The following is a 27,123-nucleotide window of genomic DNA, read 5'->3' as shown; positions in this document are numbered from 1 at the left end:
GACATCAAGCGCCACACCGCCTCCCTGGGTGCTCCTCTCTGTCATTGTGATATAATTTGTAGGGATTGTGAATCGTTTGTGAACGATTAAAATTATCGTCAGATAATTTTAAACATCGTCCAAATCATTAGAGTGCACGACTACAATACAAATGCCCCCGATTTATCGTCAGGGGCATTTGTATTGTATCATTTAAATTAGGGCACTGGGGAATTATTTGGGGGAGGGCGGGAAAAACCGGCACACCAAAACAACCCCTAAACCCACCCCGACCCTTTAAAACCAATTCCTTACCTTCCCCCACCCTCCCGAACCCCCCCCAAAATGTTAAGTTACCTGGTGGTCCAGTGGGGGGGGGGGGTGGGGTCCCAGCGCGATCTCCCCGCTCTCGGGCCCATCGCGGTGCCATTTTGGCTGCCTCTAATTTAAAAATGGCACCGATTGGCCCGATAAAAAAACATACCACACCCGTAACCTTTAAATCGACCCCCCACTCCTCTCCGACCCGTTTTTTTTATAGTGCGGCCCGTGCCGCTAAAAAAAAAAAAAAGCCACTCGACCCTTTAAAATCGACCCCCACCCCCTCCCGACCCTTATTTTTAAGGTGAGGGCCCGCGCCGCAAAAATTCAGAGTTCTTTTTCCCCCCCCCCCAGCCGAATCTGATCGTTAAGACGATCTGGCACACGATTCACATCTCTAATAATTTGACCCCGGTATAGCACTGTCCCATTGGTTGTCCTCCTTCCACCATGTCTCTGAGATGCCAATTAAGTCTATGTCATCATTCACTGCTATTCATTCTAATACTCCCATCTTACTTCTTAGACTTCTGGCATTTTATGATGGTGTGCGAGTTGGGTGCGAAAGCTTGGTTAGCGATTGCACCGCAGAGGTGCGATCACTGCCGGCTTTCGCAGGCCCACCCCCCGCTTCGCCCCCCTGCACCACGTGATTCACGCCGCCCGCAGTGTGTTTTAGAAAATATAGGCCTAAGATGGCATGCGTGCTCTTGCAGGGTGGCGGCCATCTTAGATCTGCGATTCCCTTCAAGTGCAGCCCTGCAATAAAATGCTTTAAATATCAGTGCTCCGTCCTTTACTGTACTTTATGGACATTCATCTCCCTCAGCTAATTAATAGCTTTCCCTGCACAAGCACAGGAAGCTCCGCTGGAGCCTGTGCTTCTAATTCCACAAAGCTCTATTTTTAAAATTGAATCTCAGCCAACAGATTGTGCTATTTATTTAAGTGAGCACTAAGAAATCACAAACATAGCCAGAGGAAAGAAGGGAAATAAGAGGGGATAAGGAAAGTAGGGGAAAAAACACAGGAAGCCAGAAACATAGAACCCCTGGTCCTCAATAGCTGTACCGAAGGAGAGAGCAGAGCTATCACCACTGGAGATACCCCCCAGTACCTCAAATGTCAGAAATAGTCCATAGGTAGATGGATCAGGTACTACTGCTCAACTGAGGGAGGACGCCAGTCTTTCACCTCAGGAACCCACTAGATTCCAGTCTCAGCCAACAGACTGAGACCACAGCACAGGGTGCTTGTCAGCCATCTGTTGGAGACAGAGAATATTGTAGATGGAAGTCATTGCAGAGCTACATAAGAAGGGATGTCAGTGAGTCTGTTGACCTCTGTCTTCATCTGTTAGTTGGTGTGCACAACTCACTGGTCTAACTGGATAAAGAGGAAATAGTGTTTACTGCATGGTAAATGCCTTAACTCAGCAATAACACACAGTATTTTACTCCAAATATCATGAAAATTGTAATGAGCTGCTATGCATGCAAATGCTTGCAAAGTAGTTCATTACTAGTCAATTTTATGGAAATAATATAAGACGGCTTGCTTGAAAACATCATGAACCATGTTAGTTTCCTGAAAGTTAGCTTCAACTCAAGAACAGTAGTTAACTTTCCCCTGGAGCTTCTGGATGCTAATGTGTACCCCTGATTGACCCTCCCTCCCAATGTGAGATCCCCCCCCCCCCCCCCCACCAGGGATCTTGTGAGAATCCCAGCCACCTTAGAAACATCCCAAGTAACCGATACGATGTAAAAATGGTTATCGGTATATAAAAGCTATTAAATAAATAAATAAATAAATATAAAAACCCAGCAAAAATTGGTTTAAATTCATGCATCAAATGCCCCTACCTCCTACCCAACCCTGCCCCTTTTCAATCAAATACCCCTGTAGCTCCAAACCCCTCCCCCTGGCTTTAGACATCTCCAAACTCCCCAACACACCCTAGCCTTCCCCCTGGGGATACCTTTAAGACCTGGTAGCCTAGTGGGGCCCAAAGCACCCCTTAGGCTCTGGGCCCATCACTGTCTGAATCGAAATGGCGCCAGCTGGCTACAATACAAGTAATGCCCCTATCATGTGCATTCCAATCCCCACAGGTCACCAGTCTTTGCCTGGAGGTGTGGGGCTAGGGTGGGTTGTGGGGTATGGGGTGAAGTCTAAAGCTGGAGAGGAGTTTGGAGCTGGGAGGTGGATATTTATTGACAAGAGGTGGGGTTGGGTAGGGGAAGGGGATTTACACATGGAACTTAAACTTTTTTCCTTGAGGTTTTTTACATTAGGTTCATCTCTAGAGGCAATGTGGGGGCAGGCCAGGGTTCTCACAAGACCCCAATGGGGTTTACACATGTTGGGGTGGAGTCAGTTGGGCCAAAATTGACCCCTTTAACTTTTGAGCATCTGTACCACAGTATTTTTCCTCATGGTATTATACCACTGAGTACCACAGAGCTAGTAAACCCTCATGGTAATTTTCCCCTCAGGGGATAAGACCCACAAGCTAATAAATGAACCCCTAAGGCTGCAGGTTCAAGACCATTGATCCTGATAATGACCCAACGTATGGTCTCTGAGAGTTTATGTAAACTTGAAGACTTGTTTTTGTTGTTCTTGGCCCTAACTGACACCATCCTTCATATACATAACAGAGGCACATCAGTCCATTGAAAACTGTGCTTTATGATGCTTTGCTGGATTCTGTCTTGAGCTTAACCTGTATTAGTCTGGCCTAATTGTTGGTTCAGTTTGTTAATAGTTTCTAAATGAAGTTGGTATCTCCAAGTTTCTGATCTCAAAGATCAGGAGATCAGACTATAGTTATTCAGATGTTCATACCACGTTCATCTCCTAGAATGTGAAGATAACAGGAAAAGATTCAATATTTGAAAAAAAATAGAAGAAAGCTGATCAACTGATGGGTAAACTATAAAATTAAATCTCAAATCTTTCTCCAAGTATGAATATTATTTCCTCAAAAAGTTCCAGGCTAAATGCTGTTGTTTCTTCTGACCTTGGAGAATGTTTAGGATGACTGTGATGTAGACTGCACTAAATTTTCTCTAAATTGCAAATAGATTAGTCTCGCACATATAATATCATAAACATAATGTGAATATCTTCATAACCGGAGTTGTCCCTGGGTTGTTATGACAATGGGGCCTAGTCCAGCATCTTGGCCGTGTGGTATTTTTGTGTCTAGGGGAAAATGTTCAGCTACCATGCAGAAAGAGAAGAAACAGCAAAAAACAGAGATACAATTGTTTCAAGAAGACTGAGGAAGAAGAAAAAGACTGGAGGATAACCAAAAAAGACCAGTAGAAATTAGAAAAAGAGAAAGGGATGAGAGTAAGAGAGAATGAAGAGTGCTAGGGATGTGCAGAGCAAAATTTTATGTTCATATTTTTTATGTCCGAAAGGGGGGTCCCACTTGCGGCCAATATGGACAAAAAAAAAATCCAATGAGTTGGGTATATGTACATATGTGCAAAAAAAAATGTAAACCCCCTCACCCTCCTTAATCCCCCCCCAGACTTACCACAACTCCCTGGTGATGGAGCGAGGAGTGAGGACGCCATTTCTGCAATCCTTGGCGAGAAGCATGTGACGTCGGCGGCACGTCGAGTGACGCGGCGTCACGTGATTCCCGGCTCGTTCGCGCCGGATGGCTCGTTCGAGCCCAAAAAGAACTTTGGCCAGCTTGGGGGGGTCAGGAGGGGCACCCCCCCAAGCTGGCCAAAAGTTCTTTTTGGGGCCGCCGAACGAGCCGTCCGGCGCGAACGAGCCGGGAATCACGTGACGCCGCGTCACTCGACGTGCCGCCGACGTCACATGCTTCTCGCCAAGGATTGCAGAAATGGCGTCCTCACTCCTCGCTCCATCACCAGGGAGTTGTGGTAAGTCGGGGGGGGGGATTAAGGAGGGTGAGGGGGTTTATATTTTTATTTTGGCTCAACAATCGCGATTTCCCACATATCGAACATAATCTATGTTCGATATGTGGGAAATCCGATCGTTTATGTCGAATCAATTTTTAAGTAAAAAAAAAAATATGAGTTGCGTTTTACTAATGCGGTCAATCCGAATGCACACCCCTAAAGAGTGCTGTCCCTTCCTATCAAAGCAGAGCACTCTGCCTTACATTAGAAGTGCAGCACTATCCTTCTCCTTAAAAGCACAGTGCTCTTCTTACTTTAGGCACAGAGTACTGCTCTCCTCTTTTTGGCAGAAAGTCTTCCTTTATGCAGAAGCAGAGTGCTGCCCCTCTCTTTGAATGCAAGATGCATTTCCTCACTCTGGAAGCAAAATTGCACTGCTCCTACTCGGAGGGATTTTCTAAATTAAACCTTTTTCTCTGTTTGAGAAACCAGCGCCTTTTCATGAAAACATTAATTACATTTCTTTTGGCCTCTCAAATTACAGCTGTAGTAAAGACCTTTAAAGAGTGATCTATCTGTTTGTAAAATTAATACAGCCCCAGAGAAGAGGGTTTTTTTTTTTTTTTGCTATAAAATCTAACAAGGAAAAGAATGATTTTTCTCTGAACCTGGATATTTAATGTTCTGTTTCATTATGAAACACTTCCAGTGCCGTGCAAATTACTTTCCATGGATTTGTTTAATTTCAAAGCTGCAAAGTGTCTGTAATTGCTGCCTTTGAATACTTAATCTGAATGACTCAGAATACAAGAGCTGTTAACTCAAGCAGCTTCTCATTATAAGATATTCTAGTGGTACGTGCCTGTTGGATATAGACCCCTCAAGGGAAGTTACAGATGTTAATACTGTAGTTCTATCAAGTGACTCATTGCTCTCTCATGTCCTTGGTTATCTGGGAGTTCCTTTCATCAACAAATTTAGTGACAAGCCTCTGGACCTTGATAACACTATTGCTACGGAATACACCAAAGTCAGAAAATTGTATCGAAACCTTATCCTCCCTAAGTTCAATCTACCAACACCAGTAACAACTGCAGCATCAATGTACATAGTGCACAATTCAGCAAAACATATGCAAACCACATCAACGTATTAGAAATGTATCTAAAACTATTTATTTTAAAAGGCAGCTTTCAGATGTTAACCTCAATCCCACACAGAAAAAACAAAGACCTTTAGAAAAGCTATCAAGGGTTTTTTTGGTAATGCAACCCCTGCTCCACTCTTTCTTGTACACAAAGGCACAACTGGGAGCTGGGGGGGGGGGGGGGGGAGGGGCCACCATGAACCCCATGGGGATCCCAGGGGCTTTTGACAAGAGAAAGACTTGCTTCAGGCCCTCATGGCTGTAGACCTTATATGCACCTCCAGTAACAATATTTCACACAGTGACACAGGTTTGGGGTTGTTTCAAAAATAAAAGGGTGCCGAGGTACTTCTGGAATACTAATGATTTGTCAAACATGTACACCATCATCTGGTAAAATCCATAGCAGAAATCAAAATCCAAACAGTCACATCAGTACAGTTCATCAGTCAGCAGCAGGATCATCCTCTGACTCCCAGACCCCCAATCAGTTGACCATTTAGAGTAACAAATCCCTCTCTCCCCTCCCCCCTCCAGCTGTAGGATACCCTCTTTTGGTACCTGAATCAGGCTGATGTGATGATTTCTTCTCATCTTCTAACAAATGCAAGGGTAATTTTCCCTGCACTAGAAGGAGATCCTTCTCTCTCCAGTGAGTTTTTCTCTGCAAATTCTCTTCACATGGACCTTTGGAAGAAATTCCTGCTACCTGTCTCCTGGTTGCAGAACCTCTTCAGAAATAGATCACAGGCTCTCTAGATCTTAAGCGTCTTCAAAAGATGGTATGAAATCTCCCCTGGAACAAGGAAGATGGAGAATACTCCTCTTCTCTATGACTCCACTTAGAGCCCCATATGGCTGATCCAAACACTTGTCTTGCTCTTCTGCAGCTCCAGGGGCTCTGAAATTGAGATCTGCACTGCATCTTCCACTGTATTGAATCCATCAAATCTTAGACATATCTCCATGGGCAATGTCTGGAACTACCCCCTCCTCTCTAACATCATGGTGTTTTATCTGTGAAGACACACATCTAACTAGTAAGTATCACATTTAAAATTCCTTTCACTTATCTCCTTCAAGACAAAAAAATCTGGGAATTCAAAATTTTCACTATGCAATATCAAAATACTGAATGCAAATGAAAAGAGTAGATTTAAAAATTATTAGACAATGGATATATTTTATGTAACAACTCCGTTTTGGGTTTCTGCATTGAAGGTAGTTCTCCATTTAAGGATGCCTGTGGCATGCACAGAACAGAAACTTTTAGGTTAATATTGAAATGGTTGGTCCAGTTAAGCTTCAAACTTAGCTGGACAAACTGCAAGTTTTAAGTTTGAGATGTTCAGAGCTGCAGGACAGTTATCTGGCTAATATAACTGCAGAGGTTAGTGGAGCAGCAGACATCCCTTCATGACCTCTGCAGAAATTTCTATGGCACATTATCTGAGGGCATGGATGCAGATCCACTGGCATATTCAGCACACAAGTCCGCGATCTGGCCAAACAAGTCCAAAGTGGGTTAGCATTATAATTTCCTGTGCATCAACTGGCATGCTCAGAGAATGTGTCTTCTCTAGGGATGTGAATCATTTTTTAACAATTTAAATTATCGTCCGATAATTTTAAAATCGTCATTAATCGGTAAGGGACTCGATACAATAGGAATTCCCCCGATTTATCTTGAAAAACCATTAAATCGAGTACGGGAATTATTTGGGGGGAGGGCGGGAAAACCGGCACACCAAAACAACCCCTAAACCCACCCCGATCCTTTAAAACCAATCCTTTACCCCTCCCCCACCCTCCCGAACCTCCCCAAAATGTTAAATTACCTGGTGGTCCAGTGTGTGTGTGTGTGTGTGGGGGGGGGGGGGGTCCCGGCGCGATCTCCCGTTCTCGGGCCCATCGGCGCCATTTTGGCTACCACTGATAAAAATGGCGCCGATGGCCCGATAAAAAAAACCCACCCTGACCCTTTACAAATTACCCCTTTGCTTCTCCCACCCTCCCGACCCCCCCCCCCAAAACCTTTTACATGTACCTGATGGCCTAGCAGGGGTCCGGGAGCCATCCCTTCAATCATACCCTCGGTGCCAGTGCCGGTGCTGGGACTGGTTTCAAAATGGCGCCAATTGCCTTTGCCCTCACTATGTCACAGGGAGCGACCGTCGCTCCCTGTGACAAAGTGAGGGCAAAGGCGATCGACTGCCAGTATGGTGCCGATCGCCTTTGCCCTCACTATGTCACAGGGAGCGACTGTCGCTCCCTGTGACATAGTGAGGGCAAAGGCGATCGGCGCCATTTTGAAACCAGTCCAGCACCGGCACCGAGGGTATGATTGAAGGGATGGCTCCCGGACCCCCTGCTAGACCACCAGGTACATGTAAAAGGTTTTGGGAGGGTTGGGAGGGTGGGAGAAGCAAAGGGGTAATTTGTAAAGGGTCGGGTGGGGTTTTTTTTATCGGGCCATCGGCGCCATTTTTATCAGTGGTAGCCAAAATGGCGCCAATGGCCCGAGAGCGGGAGATTGCGCCGGGCCCCCCCCCCCCCACTGGACCACCAGGTAATTTAACATTTTGGGGGGGGGGGGGTTCAGGAGGGTGGGAGAGCAAGGGGTCATTTGTAAAGGGTCGGGGTGGGGTTTTTTTATCTGCTCAGGCCTCACTAAAAAATTAACAATGTGAATTGGAATCGGAACCGATTCCAATTCACATCTCTAACGATCCGATTTTTTTCTCCCTCCATCTGAACCTGATCGTTAATACGATCGGGCACACGATTCACATCTCTAGTCTTCTCAGTTGCAGGAGGTATTGTTGTGAGCGCTAGGAGAACGGTCCCACTTACCAAGAGATGTGTGTTCTTGGGCCACGGCTCGACCCCAGAGGAACTCCGAAGAGGTGCCATGGTAGGCCAAGGCATGCCAGAGCATGGGCTGGACAGGTGCGTGGCTGGACTGAAGACTGGAGACACTGACTCTCCTCCGGACCTGCACGCTTCAGAAGACCAACAACGCAATGATGGTCTTATGAACAGTCCTTCGACCGTTCCAAGCCCTTTCGGACCTGCCGCAGGGTACGGCAAGAAGCGGCAGGCCGGATGGAGGCCAGGGCAGTGAAGACCGGGACATGGAGATTCAGACGAGACTCAGGGACGAGGTACTTGGATGCACAGACGTAGACTCAGGAACGAGGTACTTGGATGCACAGACGAGACTTCGGGGTATATGGACAGTGGCGCGATCCCTCAGGGTGCCCTACTCAGTCAGTACTACTGGTCTGGTCACGGACCACCCTGTCCTACATCCGCGGGAGCGGGACCAGCACAGGAAGGAACGAGGTACTTGGCTTTCGGAAGACTCAGGAACAAGGTACTTAGCTTTCAGAAGACTCAGGAACAAGGTACAAGGCTTGCATCATGAAGCGCCCTACTCAGCCCGCCCGTGGGGCTGGTCGCGGACCATGACATGGCTTGCCACAAGGTACCAAGCTTGCAGAAGACTCAGGAACAAGGTACTTGGCTTTCAGAAGATTCAGGAACAAGGTACAAGGCTTGCATCATGAAGTGCCCTACTCAGCCCGCCCATGGGGCTGGTCGCGGACCACGACATGACTTGCCATGGGGTACCAAGCATACAGAAGACTCAGTAACGAGGAACCAGGGGTTCAGGAGAGCAAGACAGGATCACGGACTTCAGGATCAGGAGAAGCAACATCAGAGCTGGGTCACGGACATCAGGAACAAACATCTGGACTGGAACACAGATACTGGATCAGGAGACAGACCTTAGGGCTGGAACATGGACTTCTGGAACAGCAGGTGAACATCAGGGCTGGAATGTAGACAATAAGACAAGACGAGGAGCTCCAACGAAGAACAGGAAACACAGGACCTTGAAGAAGTGCTGGAACAAAGACGACTCCTGGATCGAAGGACAGCAGGATCCCAGGAGTGTCCAACTCCTTGCGAAGGCAAAGCTGGAATGGACTCTGAGCCCTTTTGTAGGGCTGAAGAGGACAACGCCCAGGGAGGGGTCAGCAGAGGGCCACACCTGGCTGGCCCTTGAAGAACAGGCGAGAGGCACGCTCCCGCGCCTTAGAAAGCTGGAGAAGAGAGAAGCAGGATTCGCTGGTGGCGTCCTCGGCTACAATGGAGGGCCCAAGAGCGCAAGGCAGGTAGTGGAGGAGCCCTGCCATGGAGCTGAAGGACGGCAGGCTGCAGGAGCGGCTCCATGCCACGAAGGCTGAAGCTGGAAGGACCGGAAGAGAAGAAGGGCTGGCTGCAGGAAGAACAGAGAGCTGAAGGTGGCTGCAGGCACAGGCAGGGATGGCATCCCTGCCGGGCAGGACCCGAGCAGCAGCAGGCACTGGCAGGGACGGCCTCCCTGCCGGGCGAAGACCCCGGCATGGCAAGGACGGCTTCCTTGCCTCTGGAGGACCCTGGGAAAGGCTTCGGTGTGTTGGGGAAGGCAAACGCGGCAGCGGAAGAGCCGGCCGCATGGGGGAGCAACAGGTATTGTGACTCCTCCTCATTCAAGGCTGTAACAAGAGTGTTTGGATATCCCAATGTAAAGGGAGTTATAGTAATTCAGGCAGATGATTACACAGACCTGGACCATCAAAGAAGGGGAGGAGGTGACATAGCAGGCATAACTGGAAAAAGGCAAATTTTGTTACTGATAGTATCTGGGCTTTGGAGATGACTTTAGAGTCTAGCACAAGGCGGGTGGGTCAGGAGCATGGCAGGAGGGATTGCAATTGTGATTAAAATGAAAAATGAGGAAGGGGCAGCCGGTCTTGTTTATTTGGTGGGTTTCAGCAGGGGAGGGAAATCAAATTACATTGATAAGGAGGATCAACTTGGTGGGGGTGTAGCACTTTATGTCTGGGAGGATATAGAGTCCAACAGGATAAAGATCATACAAGAAACTAAATGCTCAGTGGAATCTATATGGGTGGAAATCCCATGTGTGTTGGGTAATAGTATAGTGATAGGAGTATACCACCATCCACCTGGCCAAAATGGTCAGACAGATGATGAAATGCTAAAGAAAATCAGGGAAGCTAACCAATTTGGCAGTGCAGTAATAATGGGAGATTTCAATTACCAACCAAGCAGAAACATAAAGCAGAAAAAGTCTTGCACATCAATCAAATCCAAAGTCCCAGCGTGCAAGACACAGGTAACCAAGTCCATCAGGAAACTTATAATCAATTTTTTATTGAGACAATGCTTTTAAACAATCATTCATGGCAACTCCATAATCCTTCAAACATGCAAGTGAAAAGTCCCCCGACACGGTCCGTGTTTCGCAGTAGCTGCATCGGGAGGGACCCACGGTTAATTTCATCTATAATGTAAAGAACAATAAATGATGGACCTTATTAATATGGCTACTAAACTTATACAGAATTTCAAAGACATACCTTATATATTCATCGTGGAGCGCATCGGCTCGTATACCAAGTGAACAATTTAAAGAGGCAGTTTTGGCGCCAAAGACAGAAAATCTCGCGAGAAACTCTCAACTAAACCCCTCCCCCACACAAATGTCAACAGAACAAAAACCATTCAATGTCTTTGTTAAGACCTCTTGGATGGACAGTGGATAGTTTGAAGATCCACTTTTGTTCACGCCTACCCAGGATTTCAGAATAATCCCCTCCCCGAAACGGGGGCACAACCACCTCTAAAATTGAAAATTGTAAGTCAGCAATGGTGTGATGATGTTGAACCCAATGTGTGACTAGAGGTTCGTCCATCCTGAGTAGACGGATGTTCGAGCAGTGTTCTATGATTCGGGTCTTGACCATCCTGGAGGTCTTACCCACGTACAGTAAAGGGCAGGGGCATTGGATAACATAAACCACGCCCCTCGTAGTGCAATCCGACCTGTTTCGAAGTTGGTGAAAAAATCCAGTGTCAGGATGGGTGAAGGAGTTTGACAGGGTGGTGTGACAACATACTGAGCAATGTCCACAGGGACCATGCTGGCCAGCTCCACTCTCCCTCATTTGTCTATTAAAACTAGCGTGAACTAACTGATCCCGGAGATTATTGCCTCTCCGAAATGTGAACCGCAATGGTCCTTGAAAAAGCGATGAAAGGGATAAATTCTCCCAATGTCTCCGGATCATGGCTGCAATTGCTTTACTGGCAATAGAGAAAGGTAAAATACAGTTAGAGCATTGGCTATCATTGTCTGATGAGGGGAGGAACAACCAGTCACGGTTAGTGTATAGAGCCCTCTTAAAAGCCTTTTTGACCACCCGCACGGGATACCCCCTGTCCAAAAACCGCTGGGACAACAACTGGGATTGTTTCAAGAAATCATTCCTAGAAGAGCACAGACGTTTTAATCTTAAAAATTGTCCCGTAGGAATGTTGTCTTTCAGAGGTTTTGGGTGACAGCTAGAGTATGCCAAAAGAGTATTCCTGTCAGTTTCCTTCCTAAACAGTGTGGTAATATATTGATCCTGTTCTACAGAGATAATGACATCGAGAAATGCAATTTGTGAGGCGTGAATACAGTAATTGAATTGTATGTGTGAATTTAGAGAATTTAACCAGTCATAAAAAAACAAAAAATTGAATGTCTGTCCCTGTCCAGATGATCAGAATGTCATCAATGTATCGGAGCCAAAGGGCCACATGAGAGAACCAGTCAGAGGGGTATACCAAAGAAGATTCATAATGGTCCATATAGAGACAGGCCAGTGAGGGGGCCATAGTGGCCCCCATAGCCGTCCCTTTAATCTGTTGGTAGTACTTATGGTCAAACATAAAGAAATTTTTAGTCAGAGCTAGAGTGGCCAATTGTAACAAGAATGAAGTAGACAGCCGGTGTGGGGCCGGTCGTTGATTCAAAATATTGTCAATCAGTTGTAATGCTTCTGGCTGGGGAATGTTTGAGTATAGTGAGATGACATCGAGGGTCACAAAGAAGAAACCCCCCGCAGGAACAGAAGAACTAGACAATTTCGTGATCAAATGTGCAGTGTCTTTAACATATGAACGAATCTGGGACACAAATGGTTTTAGGAAAATATCAATAAACTGCGATAATGGCTCCAGCAAAGAATTGATGCCTGATACAATTGGGCGGCCTGGAGGGGCCACCAGAGTCTTATGAATTTTAGGCAAAACGTAAAATAAAGGCATGACCGGGGCGGAGTTCACCAAAAATTTCGCCTCCCTAGTCGTAAGCATTCTACAGTCAGAAGCCTCCTGAACTAAGTCTTTGATAGTTTTTAACAAATCTGGTGTGGGGTCCTCTGAAAGCAATCTATAAAAGGAAGTGTCGCTGAGTTGACGCAACACCTCCGCTTCATAATCTGCTTTGCCCCATACCACTATCCCTCAACCCTTGTCCGCCGGTTTAATTACGATAGATGGATCTTTAGACAAATCCCTTATTGCTGAAGCCTCTCTTTGGGACAAATTATAACATACAAACTGTTTTCTAGTGGCAAGTGCCTGAGCATCCTGACTTACTAGACGCTCAAAAGCCCCTAATAAAGGGTTTGTAGGGCCCGGAGGGGTCCATCTAGACTTCTTTGAGATCACTGAGTTGTCTATAGTGGACGGAGAATCGGTAAAGAAAAGTTTCAATTTCAAAATACGGAAAAATCTGTAAAGATGAACCTGTAAATCAAATGGGTCACACCGAGTCGTTGGTACAAAAGATAAACCCTTCTGTAAAGTTCTCTTCTCCACATCAGATAAAACATTGATAAGGCAGGCTAAGAGAGAATTTGAAATGAATTTGGCCACAGAGGCAAAAACTCATAATAAAACCTTTTTTAAATATATCTGAAGCAAGAAACCTGTGAGGGAGTCGGTTGGACCATTAGATGACCGAGTGGTTAAAGGGGCTCTTAGGGAAGATAACGCCATTGCAGAAAGACTAAATGAATTCTTTGCTTCTGTGTAATGAGGATATTGGGGAGATTGTTAGGGAGCTGCTATTTGTTGGGAGTATCAATCAGATTGGAGTTAGCAATCTGTTGTTATTTAGGAGAGTTGTGGGTGGATCCTTGGACCAGTGGCAGATGACCACACCCCCGGGGGAAGATCCCGAGAGGAACCACCGGTCAGGCTCAGATGAGCCGATACAATAAAGCCCGCTCTCCCGGCGCGTGCACAGGCCACTCTCCTGTGCGCGCGATTCTCTATTCAAATGAGGCCTGGCGGTAAAAACAGGCAAAAGGAGGCGCTAGGGACACTAGCGCGTCCCTAGCGACTCCTTTTGGACCGGAGCGGCGGCTGTCAGCGGGTTTGACAGCTGACGCTCAATTTTTCCGGCGTCGGTTCTCGAGCCCGCTGACAGCCACGGGCTCGGAAACCCGACGCTGGCAAAATTGAGCGTCCGGTTTTCGACCCGACAGCCGCCGGCCGACTTCAAATTTTTTTTTTACTTTTGGAAACTTTTGGGACCTGCTTTTCCCTGTGCCCGGTGCCCGAAGAAATTAGCGCCTACCTTTGGGTAGGCTCTAATTTCTGAAAGCAAAATGTGTGGCTTGGCTGCACATTTTGTTTTCTGAATCGCGTGGGAATACCTAATAGGGCCATCAACATGCATTTGCATGTTGCGGGTGCTATTAGGTTCGGTGGGTTGGACGCATGTTTTCGGCCCCTTACTGAATAAGGGGTAACGCTAGCGCATCGAAACGCGTGTCCAATGGCGGGTTAACAATGCGCTCCGTTGGAGCGCACTGTACTGTAGAGATGTGAATCGTGTCCTCGATCGTCTTAACGATCGATTTCGCCTGGGAGGGGGAGGGAATCGTATTGTTGCCGTTTGGGGGGGGTAAAATATCGTGATATATCGTTAAAATCGTTAAAACCTGCTAAAACCCACCCCCGACCCTTTAAATTAAATCCCCCACCCTCCCGAACCCCCCCCCAATGACTTAAATTACCTGGTGGTCCAGCGGCGGTCCGGAACGGCAGCGGTCCGGAACGGGCTCCTGCTACTGAATCTTGTTGTCTTCGGCCGGCGCCATTTTCCAAAATGGCGCCGAAAAATGGCGGCGGCCATAGACCAACAGGATTCGACGGCAGGAGGTCCTTCCGGACCCCCGCTGGACTTTTGGCAAGTCTTGTGGGGGTCAGGAGGCCCCCCCCAAGCTGGCCAAAAGTTCCTGGAGGTCCAGCGGGGGTCAGGGAGCGATTTCCCGCCGCGAATCGTTTTCCGTACGGAAAATGGCGCCGGCAGGAGATCGACTGCAGGAGGTCGTTCAGCGAGGCGCCGGAACCCTTGCTGAACGACCTCCTGCAGTCGATCTCCTGCCGGCGCCATTTTCCGTACGGAAAACGATTCGCGGCGGGAAATCGCTCCCTGACCCCCGCTGGACCTCCAGGAACTTTTGGCCAGCTTGGGGGGGGGCCTCCTGACCCCCACAAGACTTGCCAAAAGTCCAGCGGGGATCCGGAAGGACCTCCTGCCGTCGAATCCTGTTGGTCTATGGCCGCCGCCATTTTTCGGCGCCATTTTGGAAAATGGCGCCGGCCGAAGACAACAAGATTCAGTAGCAGGAGCCCGTTCCGGACCGCTGCCGTTCCGGACCCCCAGGTAATTTAAGTCATTTGAGTGGGGGATTGAAGGAGGTAGGATTTGGCAAGGAAATGTTTAAGTTATTTGGGGGGGGTTCGGGAGGGTGGGGGATTTAATTTAAAGGGTCGGGGGTGGGTTTTAGCGGGTTTTAGTGTGCCGGCTCACGATTCTAACGATTTATAACGATAAATCGTTAGAATCTCTATTGTATTGTGTTCCATAACGGTTTAAGACGATATTAAAATTATCGGACGATAATTTTAATCGTCCTAAAACGATTCACATCCCTACTGTACTGTATCAGCCCGAGAGTTAGGAGACAGGCACACACTAGTTCTTTTAATTTACAGTATACTGAACCACCAGAGGTGGCAGTAGTGAGCTGGAATGCCCGGCTGGGCTGTAGTTGCTCAGATACTGGAACAGCGATCCCTGGAGGCTGAGCTGTAGAGAAACTGAAATATAGTGAGTAGGCAGGGTATGCAGAGTACAGGTATTGAACCTGATGGTAACACTCACACAATGTCTCATAGAAGCCCAGGAGCTGGAATGTATAGGCCCTCAAGGAGCGAGTACCTGGATCCAGGGAAAGCTCTGAGAGAGCGATGGTAGCTCACTGATGTAGTTGGCAGTGATGACTTCCAGGCAGAAAAGAATACGGAGCAAGTCTGGGAACGAGGGCTCTCGAGGAGCGAGTACCGGTTCCAGACTGTCACCTGAAAAACAAAGGAGAGAGCGAGACCCCGAGGAGTGGGTACCCCTGGTAAGTCCGAGGAGGCAGAGTAGCTTAGGTAGAGTAACCCGAACCCCTGCTAACTCAATCTGTTAGCAAATTCTAAGACCTTATATATCCATTGCGGGTGACGTCATCTCAGGGGGACGCCCCTGAGGTTCACGCCATCACCGGTACTTTCAATCGGGGCCGCGCTGCGCGTGTGCCCCTAGGCCTCCAGGAAACACGGCGGGTTGCAGTATCTAGCCGGTCCAGGGGACGCCGGAGGGCTTCGGCAGGAGGACGCCGCAGCAGCCAATCTTCCCGCGGTCGAAGAGGGAGGCGCCAAAGAGGTAAGGAGGGCGGAGAGAGGGCGTCAGGAACTGATGGACACAACTGAGATACTGGTTCAGGAGATGGTTTTCAAGGGTGATGGGTCAGATGAACTGAACCTAATCACTGTGAACTTGGAAGATGTAGTAGGCCAGGCTGACAAATTAAAGAGTAGCAAATCACCTGGACCAGATCGTATGCATCCCAGGTTTCTGAAGGAACTCAAAAATAAAATTACAGATCTATTAGTTAAAATTTGTAATTTATCTGTTATGGTTAAGTGTGTTTTGGTGGATCCTTGGGTGCTGTAGGGGATGACCACGCCCACGGGGTGGAGCCCCGTGAGGAGCCACAGCACTGGGCTAGACTCGTAATGCACAAAACACAGTTCTTTTATTAAACAGCTTGAAGAGAGCCACCTCTAGTGGCAGTAGTGAGGCAGTCTGGTAGTTGCAGTCTCAGGAACCTCGGCAGAGAGAGCCCTTCTCTCCTTGATGACAATAGGAGATTCCGCCACAAGTTTCCCAGCTAGGAGATACTGTGGATGAGATAGACTGAGAGTTAGAGTACTCACTATGTGTTAGCTGTTGGTATACAATTCCACCAGGGATGTTGAAGAAGGTACAGGCACCGAGGCAGGGAGAGCAGGCCCTTGAGGAGCGAGTACCTGTTCCCTGTAAGGCACCTGAAATAAAGCAGAGGGCCCCGAGGAGCGGGTACCCAGGTTAGCAGTTACCCCGAAGGGCAGAAAGAGAGCTTCCAACGGCAGCACAGAAGCGGCAGAGTAGCGTAGACAAGAACGAATTTGAGTCCTTGCTAACTCAATGAGCTAGCAAACTAGTGAAGCTAATATACCCGGACATCAGCATGAGGGAACGCCCTCGAGGTTCGCGCCAAGGGTGGTATAAAGACGTGGGTTGCGCGCACCCTAGTAGGTATCTGGGAGGAGCAATGGTGGGAGGCTGCACCATAGCTGTTCCGGGGACGCCGGAGAGGTCGGCTTGTAGATGCTGTGGTAGCCATCTTTGCTAGGTAAGTGGGAGGAGCAAACGGGGTGAAGGCAAACGGGGTGAAGCAGTCTAGCACTGATGGACGCAACACTATCATTAAAATCATCCATTGTACCTAAAGACTGGAGGGTGGCCAATGTAACCCCAATATTTAAAAAGGGCTCCAGGGGTGATCTAGTAAATTATAGACCTCTGGTCCTGACTTCAGTGCCAGGTAAAATAGTGGAAACTATTCTAAAGATCAAAATCACAGAGCATATAGAAAGACATGATTTAATGGAACAAAGACAGCATTGATTAACCCAAGGGAATTCTTGCCTCACAAATTTTTATGAAGTGGTGAATAAAGTTGTGGATAAGGGTGAGCTGGTAAATATGGTGTATTTGGAATTTCAGAAGGTGTTTGACAAAGTCCTTCATGAGAGGCTTCTAAGAAAACTAAAAAGTCATGGGATAGGAGGCGATGTCCTTTCGTGGATTACAAACTGGGTAAAAGACAGGAAACAGAACTAGGATTAAATTGTCAATTTTCTCCATGGAAAAGGGTAAACAGTGGAGTGCCTCAGGGATCTGTTCTTGGACTAGTGCTTTTCAATATTTTTATAAATGATCTGGAAAGGAATACAACAATGAGATGATCAAATTTGCAGATGATACAAAATTATTTAGAATAGTTAAATCATAAGCGGATTGTGATAAATTGTAGGAGGACCTTGTGAGACTGGAAGAGTGATCATCCAAATGGCAGATGAAATTTAATACGGACAAGTGCAAGGTGTTGCATATAGGGAAAAATAACCCATGCTGTATTCACACAATATTAGGTTCCATATTAGGAGTTACCACCCAGGAAAGAGATCTAGACATCATAGTGGAGAATACATTGAAATCAAAGCAAACAGAATGTTAGGAATTATTAAAACGGAAAATGTCATAATTCCTCTGTATCTCTCCATGGTGAAACTGCACCTTGAGTACTGTGTACAATTCTGGTCACCGCATCTCAAAAAAGATATAGTTGCACTGGAGAAGGTACAGAGAAGGGTGACCAAAATGATAAATGGGATGGAACAGCTCCCCCATGAGGAAAGGCTAAAGAGGTTAGAGCTGTTTAGCTTGGAGAAGAGATGGCTGAGGGGGGATATGATAGAGGTGTTTAAAATCATGAGAGGTCTAGAATGAGTAGATGTGAATCAGTTATTTACTCTTTCGGATAATAGAAGGACTAGGGGGCACTCCACGAAGTTAGCAAGTAGCACATTTAAAACTAATTGTAGAAAATTATTTTTCATTCAATATGCAATTAAGCTCTGGAATTTGTTGCCAGAGGATGTGGTTAGTGCAGTTGATGTAGCTGGATTTAAAAAAGGTTTTGATAAGTTCTTGGAGAAGTCCATTAACTGCTATTAATCAAGTTGACTAATGGAATAGCCACTGCTATTACTGGCATCAGTAGCATGGGATCTACTCAGTGTTTGGGTACTTGCTAGGTACTTGTAGCCTGGATTGGCCACTGTTGGAAACAGGATGCTGGGCTTGATGGACCCTTGGTCTGACCCAGTATGGCAATTTCTTATGTTCTTAATGCATTTCTGGAAATTATTGGTACTTGTTCTCAGGGATGGGAGGCAAGGCAATTAGGTTTAAAGTCCCCAAAGTTTTTTTTTCTTTTTTTTGCTTCAAGTTAGCTGACACTTAACTGATATCTTTTGACTACATCTGGATAAATGGCAAGTATCTGGCCACATGCGGCTGGATAACTTTAAAATCTAACTGGTTATATTCAGAAATAGCCAGTTAGGTTTTATTATCTGGCTATACGTAGCCAGATAACTTTAGTTCAGTATATTCAGTGGGACGTTTATCCTGTTGATTATCCAGGACAAGTTATCAAGACAACTTATCTGGCTAAATTTAGCTGATAATTTATCCGCTCACCATCTTACTCAATATTGGTCTTGCAGGGAAAAAGGTAATTTAGGATTAGTTCTTTCTGTAACTGCCATTAGTTTCTTGATCCAATCAAAAGAAAATAGTCTGACCTTGGTATTCTGCTTGCACCATACAGGATGTGAGTGTGGAAAAAAAAACCCTGATAAGCGCCCATCCTGTATGAGCTAGAAATTACACAGAGCAGATGCACAAAGGCAGCATGAGTGAAGCCCTCAGTTTTGCACTGCTACTGTTAACCCAAAGGTTGTTAGGAGCTATATTTTTAATACTTTGGGGGAGGATGTTATCTGCCTTTTGGTACAGTTTGAGATTAGCTAACAATGACTGGAAATGAAGTCTTCTGATTTATTTGAGTCATCGCTGGGTTACACCAAGGAAACAGAGGACTGAGGTAACTCCCAGACTCCTTGTACTTTTAATAAACCTTAACATTCTGATCTTGTAGCACTATCTGCTGATTAAATATCAAGAAAATAAAAGTGCAGCAAAAGCAACCTGTGTTGCATAAATCTAAAAGGTTATCACTAATTAAGATGTTGAAAGGAATTTTAACACCATTTTTCACCAGCATGATACATCTGACAGCTTTCCAAATTAACACTGCTGAAGTCTAATGCTATCCGCCCGTGTTTTGTCAGGTTCTGTGACTAATCTAATGTGAAGTTCTGAATGTTATGACTTATAAATAACTCAACTAAAAAAGGCAGATAAAATAATGTATCTTATAAATGATTTCTCCAAGAAGATTTAATTTGGCTATAGGGTTGAGAAGCTTATTTTAAAGGGCTCAATTGATCCCTGCCGTGTTGGGCCAAACTGGGATGAATAGCACCAGATATTTGGATCTTGCAAAAAACTGTCATAAAATGGTTTATTTAGCAGTTAACTGGAGCTGACAAAAATATATTTAGCAAGACATGAAAATTTTGGGGCGTGGAGGCAGAGCTAGTGTAGGTGCATCATTAAGGCTCTGCATTCTGCCACCTTCATGGCCCTCCAGGGGTTCATCACACATATAATCATGCAGCATTTATTTACCTCCCTGAGGTAAATATATTTGGTTCTATTCACAGCAGGAGTAAATCCAAGCCCCCTTGATTTTTCCTATATAGCTCCATTATCTTTTATAGGAGGGAAAATGTCCATATTATTGCTTTTCCTCCCTTGTAAATTTATGGAAGTCAGGTTGACCACTGTTTTATTTTGCTATTTCATATTTCATTTACATGGAATGTGAAAAAGTATTAGGAATATTAAGGATAAGATCTTAAAAGGTCCCATTTCAGAGCTATTTCGTAACACTTTTAAAGGCAACATTCTCCACTGGAGATCACAGCACTAATCTATTGAAAAACTGTTAGTTACACATACATGCAACACACTTACCACATATATCCCTTCCTATCATATATCCCTCATGCTCACTTTCTGTCACACACCTAAACTACATAGATCTCTACTATACAAACACATCCATATGCTTATACTCATACACACCAATCTCACAACTTCTAAATCTAAATTCACACAGAAAAACAAATATCAAATATAAGAAAATGTTATTTTGGACTCTTTATATTTAAATATACACTCTTCTTTACTCTTCTGGGAAGTACTACAGAGGAGAGTGAATAGCTCCCTGGTGCCTCTTTCAGGAAGAGTTAGGAGGAGCAGCCACCTCTAAGGTTCTTCTTCTGTTAGGGAGGCCTTGCATTCTGTTAGGGAGCACTAGGAGAGCGGTCCCATTTGAGGGTAATGTGTGTCCTTCGACCACGGCACGACCCCAGAGACTCCAAGGTGGTATCGAAGCAGGCAAGACATGCCCAAGCATGGGTGGAAACTGATGGTTCAAACTCTCTACCGGACCTGCACACTTCAGGAAGACCAACAATGCAATGGTGGTCTTTGAACAGTCCTCCGACTGTTCCAAGCCCTTTCGGACCTGCCGCTGGGTAACGGCAATAAGAGGCAGGCCGGACGGAGGCCATGGACAGATGAAGGCCTTGGAACATGGAAGGCTCAGATGAGGAACTTGGAACGTGGAGACTCAGACGAGGAACTTGGAACGAGGAAGTTCAGGATCAAAGTCAAGTACTAGGATGAGGCTGCAAAGCAGCACGCCCTACACAGCCCACCACAGGGCAGACCCACGGGACTGGTCGCGGACCGCGCTTGAGTGCGAGGCAGACTCCAGATGGATACGTGGAAGTTGAAGCTGGAACATGGCGAAGATTCAGAAGAAGCCTGCACCGAGACACGCCCTACACAGCCGCCCATGGCTGGTCACAGACCACACTGGAGCGGAGCAGGTTCAAAGAGAGTCGTAGGCATGGACGGAGCAGCCACAAGGGAATCCAAGGGCCGGAATGAGCCTCAGGGTACAGGACCAAGAAGGGACTTCGCTACAGGGAAGGATGACCCTCTGGAGGCTTGTGTTGCGGATGAGGAGGCAGGCTTGTGCCAGAACATGGCACACCAGGAAAGGTGGCGACGAGGACCCAAGGGCTCAGGACATCAAAGCAGGATCATCACGGAACATCAGGACTGGATCAAGGAACATGAAGACTGGATCATGGACATCAGGACAGGAACACAGAGCATCAGGACAAGCAACAAGGAATCAAAGACCAAGACAGGACATGGAGCTCCAACAAAGAACAAAGACCTGACGGAGCATTGGAAGATGGGACTTCCAGGGACATGGAACTCCAATGCAAGGCAAGGCTGGAGTGGAAGTAAAGCCCTTTTATAGGGCTGGAACAGAAGATGTCCAGGATGATGTCATCAAGTGGGGCCCGGGGCATATCCAGCCGCGGGCCCCTTAAATGAGGTGAAGAGGTGCGCGCCGGCGCCTAGAAGCAGGCAGAAGGAGAAACAGCTGATGGCGGCGTTCCTGCCATGAAAGAGGCAAGCTCCAGTGGCTCCCTGCCACAAAGGTAGCTGATGGAAGCAGGCACTGGCAGGGAATGCCTCCCTACTGTGTGAAGACCCCAGCTGCGGCTCCAGCCGCGAAGAGGATGCGTCGAATGGCACAGGCTGCCTGCGCAGAGCAGGAGCTGGCTGCAGCCTCCGAGCCGCGGGAACGACATCGGCGGCAGGCCCTGACTTCTGCGGAAAGCGGCTCTGATGTCAGCGGCCTCCTGGTCACATTGGGAACGCAGCTGCCAGCTTGAGAGGTGAGAGGCTGCTTGCGGCAAGACCGCAGGCAGAATCACAACATCTTCACCTGTTCCCAGAGGCTGAAAGAGAAAAAGGCTAGACAGTAGGGGTGTGCATCCATTTTCGACGTATTGGCGATCCGCAATGTATTTTGTCCTATCCGTTAAATACGTGGGGAGGCGAAACGCATCGCGACTCCCCACGTATTTAACTTATTATCCGTTTAATTTGGTGCGCCCAGTGGCGCGCGCTTTTCTTCGCCCCCATTAGCTACTAGCTACCTATGATTTTCTCAAAATGGCAGCGCCCATGCCCTACATTCCGGTATCCATGCCAACCTGTCTGACCCTTTCCTGTGAGACACAGTGACTCCCAGGAAAGGGTCAGACAGGTCGGCATGGATACCGGAATGCAGCATATCCGATTTTACTGATGAGCCAACACTATATAAACATCAGCATGAGGAGCCACGCACTTATTTCCAGCGATGCTGTGGGGAGGTGGGCTGGGTGTAAGAGAAGGCTGCACTGAGAGATAGGCTAGTTAAGGAAAGAAAAAGCTAATTATTTTTTGTTTTGCTGCTGTGCCAGGGTCAGCTAGTCCTGTTTCTTTCAAGCTGTTTATTTTGGTGATCTCTGACTGAGAAGAGAAGCTGTGCTAGGTCAGCTAGCACTGACCACCATTTAGGGTGTTGGGCTAGCTTGGAGAGATATATTATTTTCAATTTCATCCATTTTTCTGGAGTGACAAAAATTCCAGCTTTTATAAACTGATTTTTTTTAAATTCCAATTACTTAGTCTCTCAGTGCACTGGGCTTCACTGGGCAGTTTAACAGGCTGGGTCTGTGCAGTCAAGTGCCCAGGGAGTCTGCCTCTTTTGTGCTTACAAGCAAGCAGCTTATGTGTGCACGCCACACACATTAGTGCACAGCCAGGCACCGTGACAGTGGGCAGTGGGTAGCTTTAACAGACTGATCCTATTGGGTGGGTCTGTGCAGTCAAGTGCCCAGGGAGTCTGCTTCTTTTGTGCTTACAAGCAAGCAGCTTCTGTGTGCACGCCACACACATTAGTGCACAGCCAGGCACCGTGACAGTGGGCAGTGGGTAGTTTTAACAGACTGATCCTAACTATTGGGTGGGTCTGTGCAGTCAAGTGCCCAGGGAGTCTGCCTCTTTTGTGCTTACAAGCAAGCAGCTTCTATGGGTACGCCACACACATTAGTGCACAGCCAGGCACCGTGACAGTGGGCAGTGTTACTACTCAGTGACATTAAGTCCATAATGTCAGGGAAAGAGTGATGTAGTCGAGTGATTGGGACTGGCAGAGGAGGCACCTCAAAAGACACTAGTGCAACTCCACCAATACAGCTAAAAAGGCAACTGTCGCAATCTAAACTCTTTGTAGGGGATGGCAGTTCCATGCCAAAAAAAATGAAATCTGACCATGATACATTGCCATCGCCACCACTTGTTTCTGGCCCTGTAGTTTTGGAGGCGAGGGAAGGGGAGGCAGAGTCATGCCAGACAAAATGTAGACACCCAAAAGCAGCAGGGAGACAGAAGTCTCGACTAACACTTAGCGTTGACAAGGTAACGCAGTCACTGTTTCTGATTCAGATGAAAAATCTTCTTGTGTGGGATTCTCATCAGAAACGGAAGAAATAATAGCTGACGCATCTTCGGTAGAATCAATTAGTCCTGTCTTAGCCTCCACAAATATACAGCAGGGGAGAGATGAAAGTGATAACGAGGAGGAGGAAGAGCAGTCAGCACAGGCACAGAGGGGACTGAGGCCCCCTCTGGCATTGCTTCTCAGGGTGCACCTACTACCTCAGCTCCAGTGCCAGCATCCACCCCCAAGGTTTTAGAGAGGGGAGGATCATGAAAGACATCTGCGATCTGGAGACACTTTAAAGTGACGGAAGACCCGCGTTATGCTCGGTATAATTACTGTCCCAAGGATATTAGCAGAGGCAAGCAAATGGGACATCTATCAATTTTGGCATGAACCATCATATGAAGAGGCAACACCCAGCAAGATTATTGCCATCTGGGGATGGTGGCAGTACCAGTGGGGGGACCCCTTCCAACCAGTGTACAGGGGTAGGAAAGCAGCAGAGTCAGCCCACACCCTCATCCCCTTCTAGCAGTCAGGTGGCAGGCCAGCAACCCCCTGACATGTGGCAGAAGCGACAATCCACCATGGAGGAAATGGGGTGGAGTGAAGTAACGCTATCCCAGGGTAGAAGGCAGGCAGCCTCAAAAGTTGTAACCAGGGCCATTGGGGAAATGATTGCCCTTGAGGACCAGCCCGTGCAGTTAGTGGAAAATGTGGGATTCAAGCGTTTTTTGAAGGTCGTACTTCCAAATTACAAAATCCCCTGCAGAACCACATTTAGTAGAAAGGTCATCCCCAGCCTGTACAAGCAGTGTTGCAGTTGCATGCAAGCACTGCTAGCTAAGGCACAGGGAAGAGTGCATTTTACCTGCGATATCTGGACCGCCTTGAATGCTGCACACTCTTACCTCTCTCTGACAGCACACTGGTGGGACATGGCTGAGGCAGGGACAGCCAGCAGCTCTATTACTGAAGACGTATCAGGGTGGAGGTGGGCTTTACTGCCCACCCACCTGACGGACCAGGCCCATACCGCAGCCAATATTCTAGCATGCATCAGACAGATGCTGGAGGGCTGGCAACTACACCAGAGAGACAGGAAAACGCAGGCAAGGTTCTTTGTCACAGACAATGGTGCAAACATGGTTAAGGCAATAACCGATGGGCGCTTTAAGAACATCCGATGTTTTGCACACACTCTGCACCTGGTAGTGAAGTCAGCTCTGGGCTTGGAGTCCAATGACAAAGAGAATGAATACCTGCATAGGTTAATACAGAAGTGCAGGAACATAGCAGCACACTTCCACAGAAGTGTCAAGGCGGGGCAGGTTCTCCGACAAAAGCAGACTGATTTGGATATGCCTCACAAGCGTCTCATTCAAGACATTGCCACCCGGTGGAATTCCACCTTTATGATGCTGGAGAGGTTACTGGAGCTGCAGACACCCCTTCATGAACTTTCTGGTACAATGGATATAGGTGTGCAGAATCCCCTAAGGCATCATGATTGGTTAGTCATGATTCAGCTGGTAAAAATCCTGCAGCCCTTCAAGGATGTCACGGAGGAGCTGAGTTCCAGAAGTGCCACCTTGGCTGACATCATCCCTATAGTTAATTTCCTGGATGAACATTTGGAGGCCTTTAAACGGGAAGAGGGAATGACAGTTGAGGTGCTGCAGTGTCTGGACGTTTTGCAGCAGCAGGTGAAAGACAGATTAAGGCCTTTAACAGACGACTGCACATACATGCTCGCCTCAGTCTGTGATCCTCGTGTGAAAGGGAAACTCGCCTAACAGTCCAATTGTCTGTCATTTGTGAAGGAGCTGCTGTTAGCAAAGGTCCGTGAACAGGAGCGCCATAGGCGGAGACAGATTAGGCTTGAAGCAGAGGTGGAAACAGCAGGCACGTCAGAGAGTTGTGCTGCTAGCCCAAGCAGGAGCAGCACTGTGTCAGCGACAGATAGTACCTCCTCCTCCACGTCAGAACACCCAAGGCATGTTGCCCATAAAAATTCATCAGTTGTGCAACAGGCGAGAGAGAAAGCAGCTGGCATAAGTGACTCTGAGCCCGCCCAAGCAAAAGAGACACCAGCACAGCTGTCAGTGACACGGTATCTCTCAGAGCCGATAGAAAAAATGCAGACAGATCCGCTGGCATATTGTGCAAACAAGTCCACTGTCTGGCCACACCTAGCCAAAGTGGCTCAGTGATATCTGTCATGTCCACCAACCAGTGTGCCCAGTGAACGTGTCTTTTCAATGACAGGGGATATCATGAGCCCTCACCGCTCAAGGCTGGCACCAGAGTTGATAGAAATGCTAGTGTTTTTGAAAGTATACCTGCCTTTGCTTGGGTTTCCAAATTTTCCCTGTGAATGGCATGATGAATAAAAGCAATTGAAAGCCTTGCAGCAGCTCCAACTGCTCCTATGTTCCAGATAGTATAAGCACTGCAGCACATGTACCTGACAACAAACGCTGTGCCTGACCATCCACTGCCCTGTCTGTACGTCCCTACAAGGGCCTGACCTCAAACGCTGTGCCTGACCGTCAACTGTCCAGGCCTTATTTATTTTATTTATTTATTTAACATTTTTATATACCGGCATTCGTAGGACACATCATGTCGGTTCACAATTAACTGAGAAAGGAAATTACATTGAACAAGGGGGGTTTAACTGGGAGAATTGGATAATAATTGGATAAAAGGAACAAGGTAAAAAGCGAAGAACGAGAGAAAAGAGAAAGCAAGCATGGATAACTTAATTGGAAAGATATGGGTTTAAAATTACATATTACATATGTGAACTTATTTACAACGTTGGGGGGAGGGGTGAGGGGAGAGGGAAAGGGGGGGAGAAAATATGCGAGAGGGGAGGTAAAGGTAAAGGAGAGATTGATATGGTAAAGAAGGCGGGGGGGGGAGGCTGAAGAGGCTAAGAGGCGGGGGGGGGGGTGGAAGGGGGGTGGGAGTGGAGGGGGGGAGTTAGGGGGAGCATGGGGTGTGCTGGAAGGGTTACCAGGGTGGGAAAGGTGGGAAGGGCTGTATGGAGGATGCAGGTTCCTGTATGCGTGGGAGGCCTAGGGTTGAGAGGAGTTGGGGTAGGCCTGTTTAAACAGCCATGTTTTTATTCCTTTTTTGAAGTGGCTCAGGGATGGTTCTAGTCGGAGTTTGGCCGATTAAAACTAGTACTCCTTCACAGCATTGATCCTTAACTTAGTTTGGCCTTATGTTCCTACAAGTGTTTGACCTCAATTGCTCTGCCTGTCCGTCCAGGCCTTATGTCTCTAGGTGGGATTGACTTCTGTTCTCGACTGCTTTGCCTGTCAGTCCAGGCCTTATGTTCCTACAAGTGTCTGACCTTGATTGCTGTGCCGGTCAGTCCAGGCCTTATGTCCCTAGGTGGGATTGACTTCTGTCCTCGACTGCTCTGCCTGAC

This window comes from Rhinatrema bivittatum, chromosome 9 (genome assembly GCF_901001135.1).
Source record: "Rhinatrema bivittatum chromosome 9, aRhiBiv1.1, whole genome shotgun sequence".
Lineage (NCBI taxonomy): Eukaryota > Metazoa > Chordata > Amphibia > Gymnophiona > Rhinatrematidae > Rhinatrema > Rhinatrema bivittatum.
Note: the sequence above shows the minus strand (reverse complement) of the source record.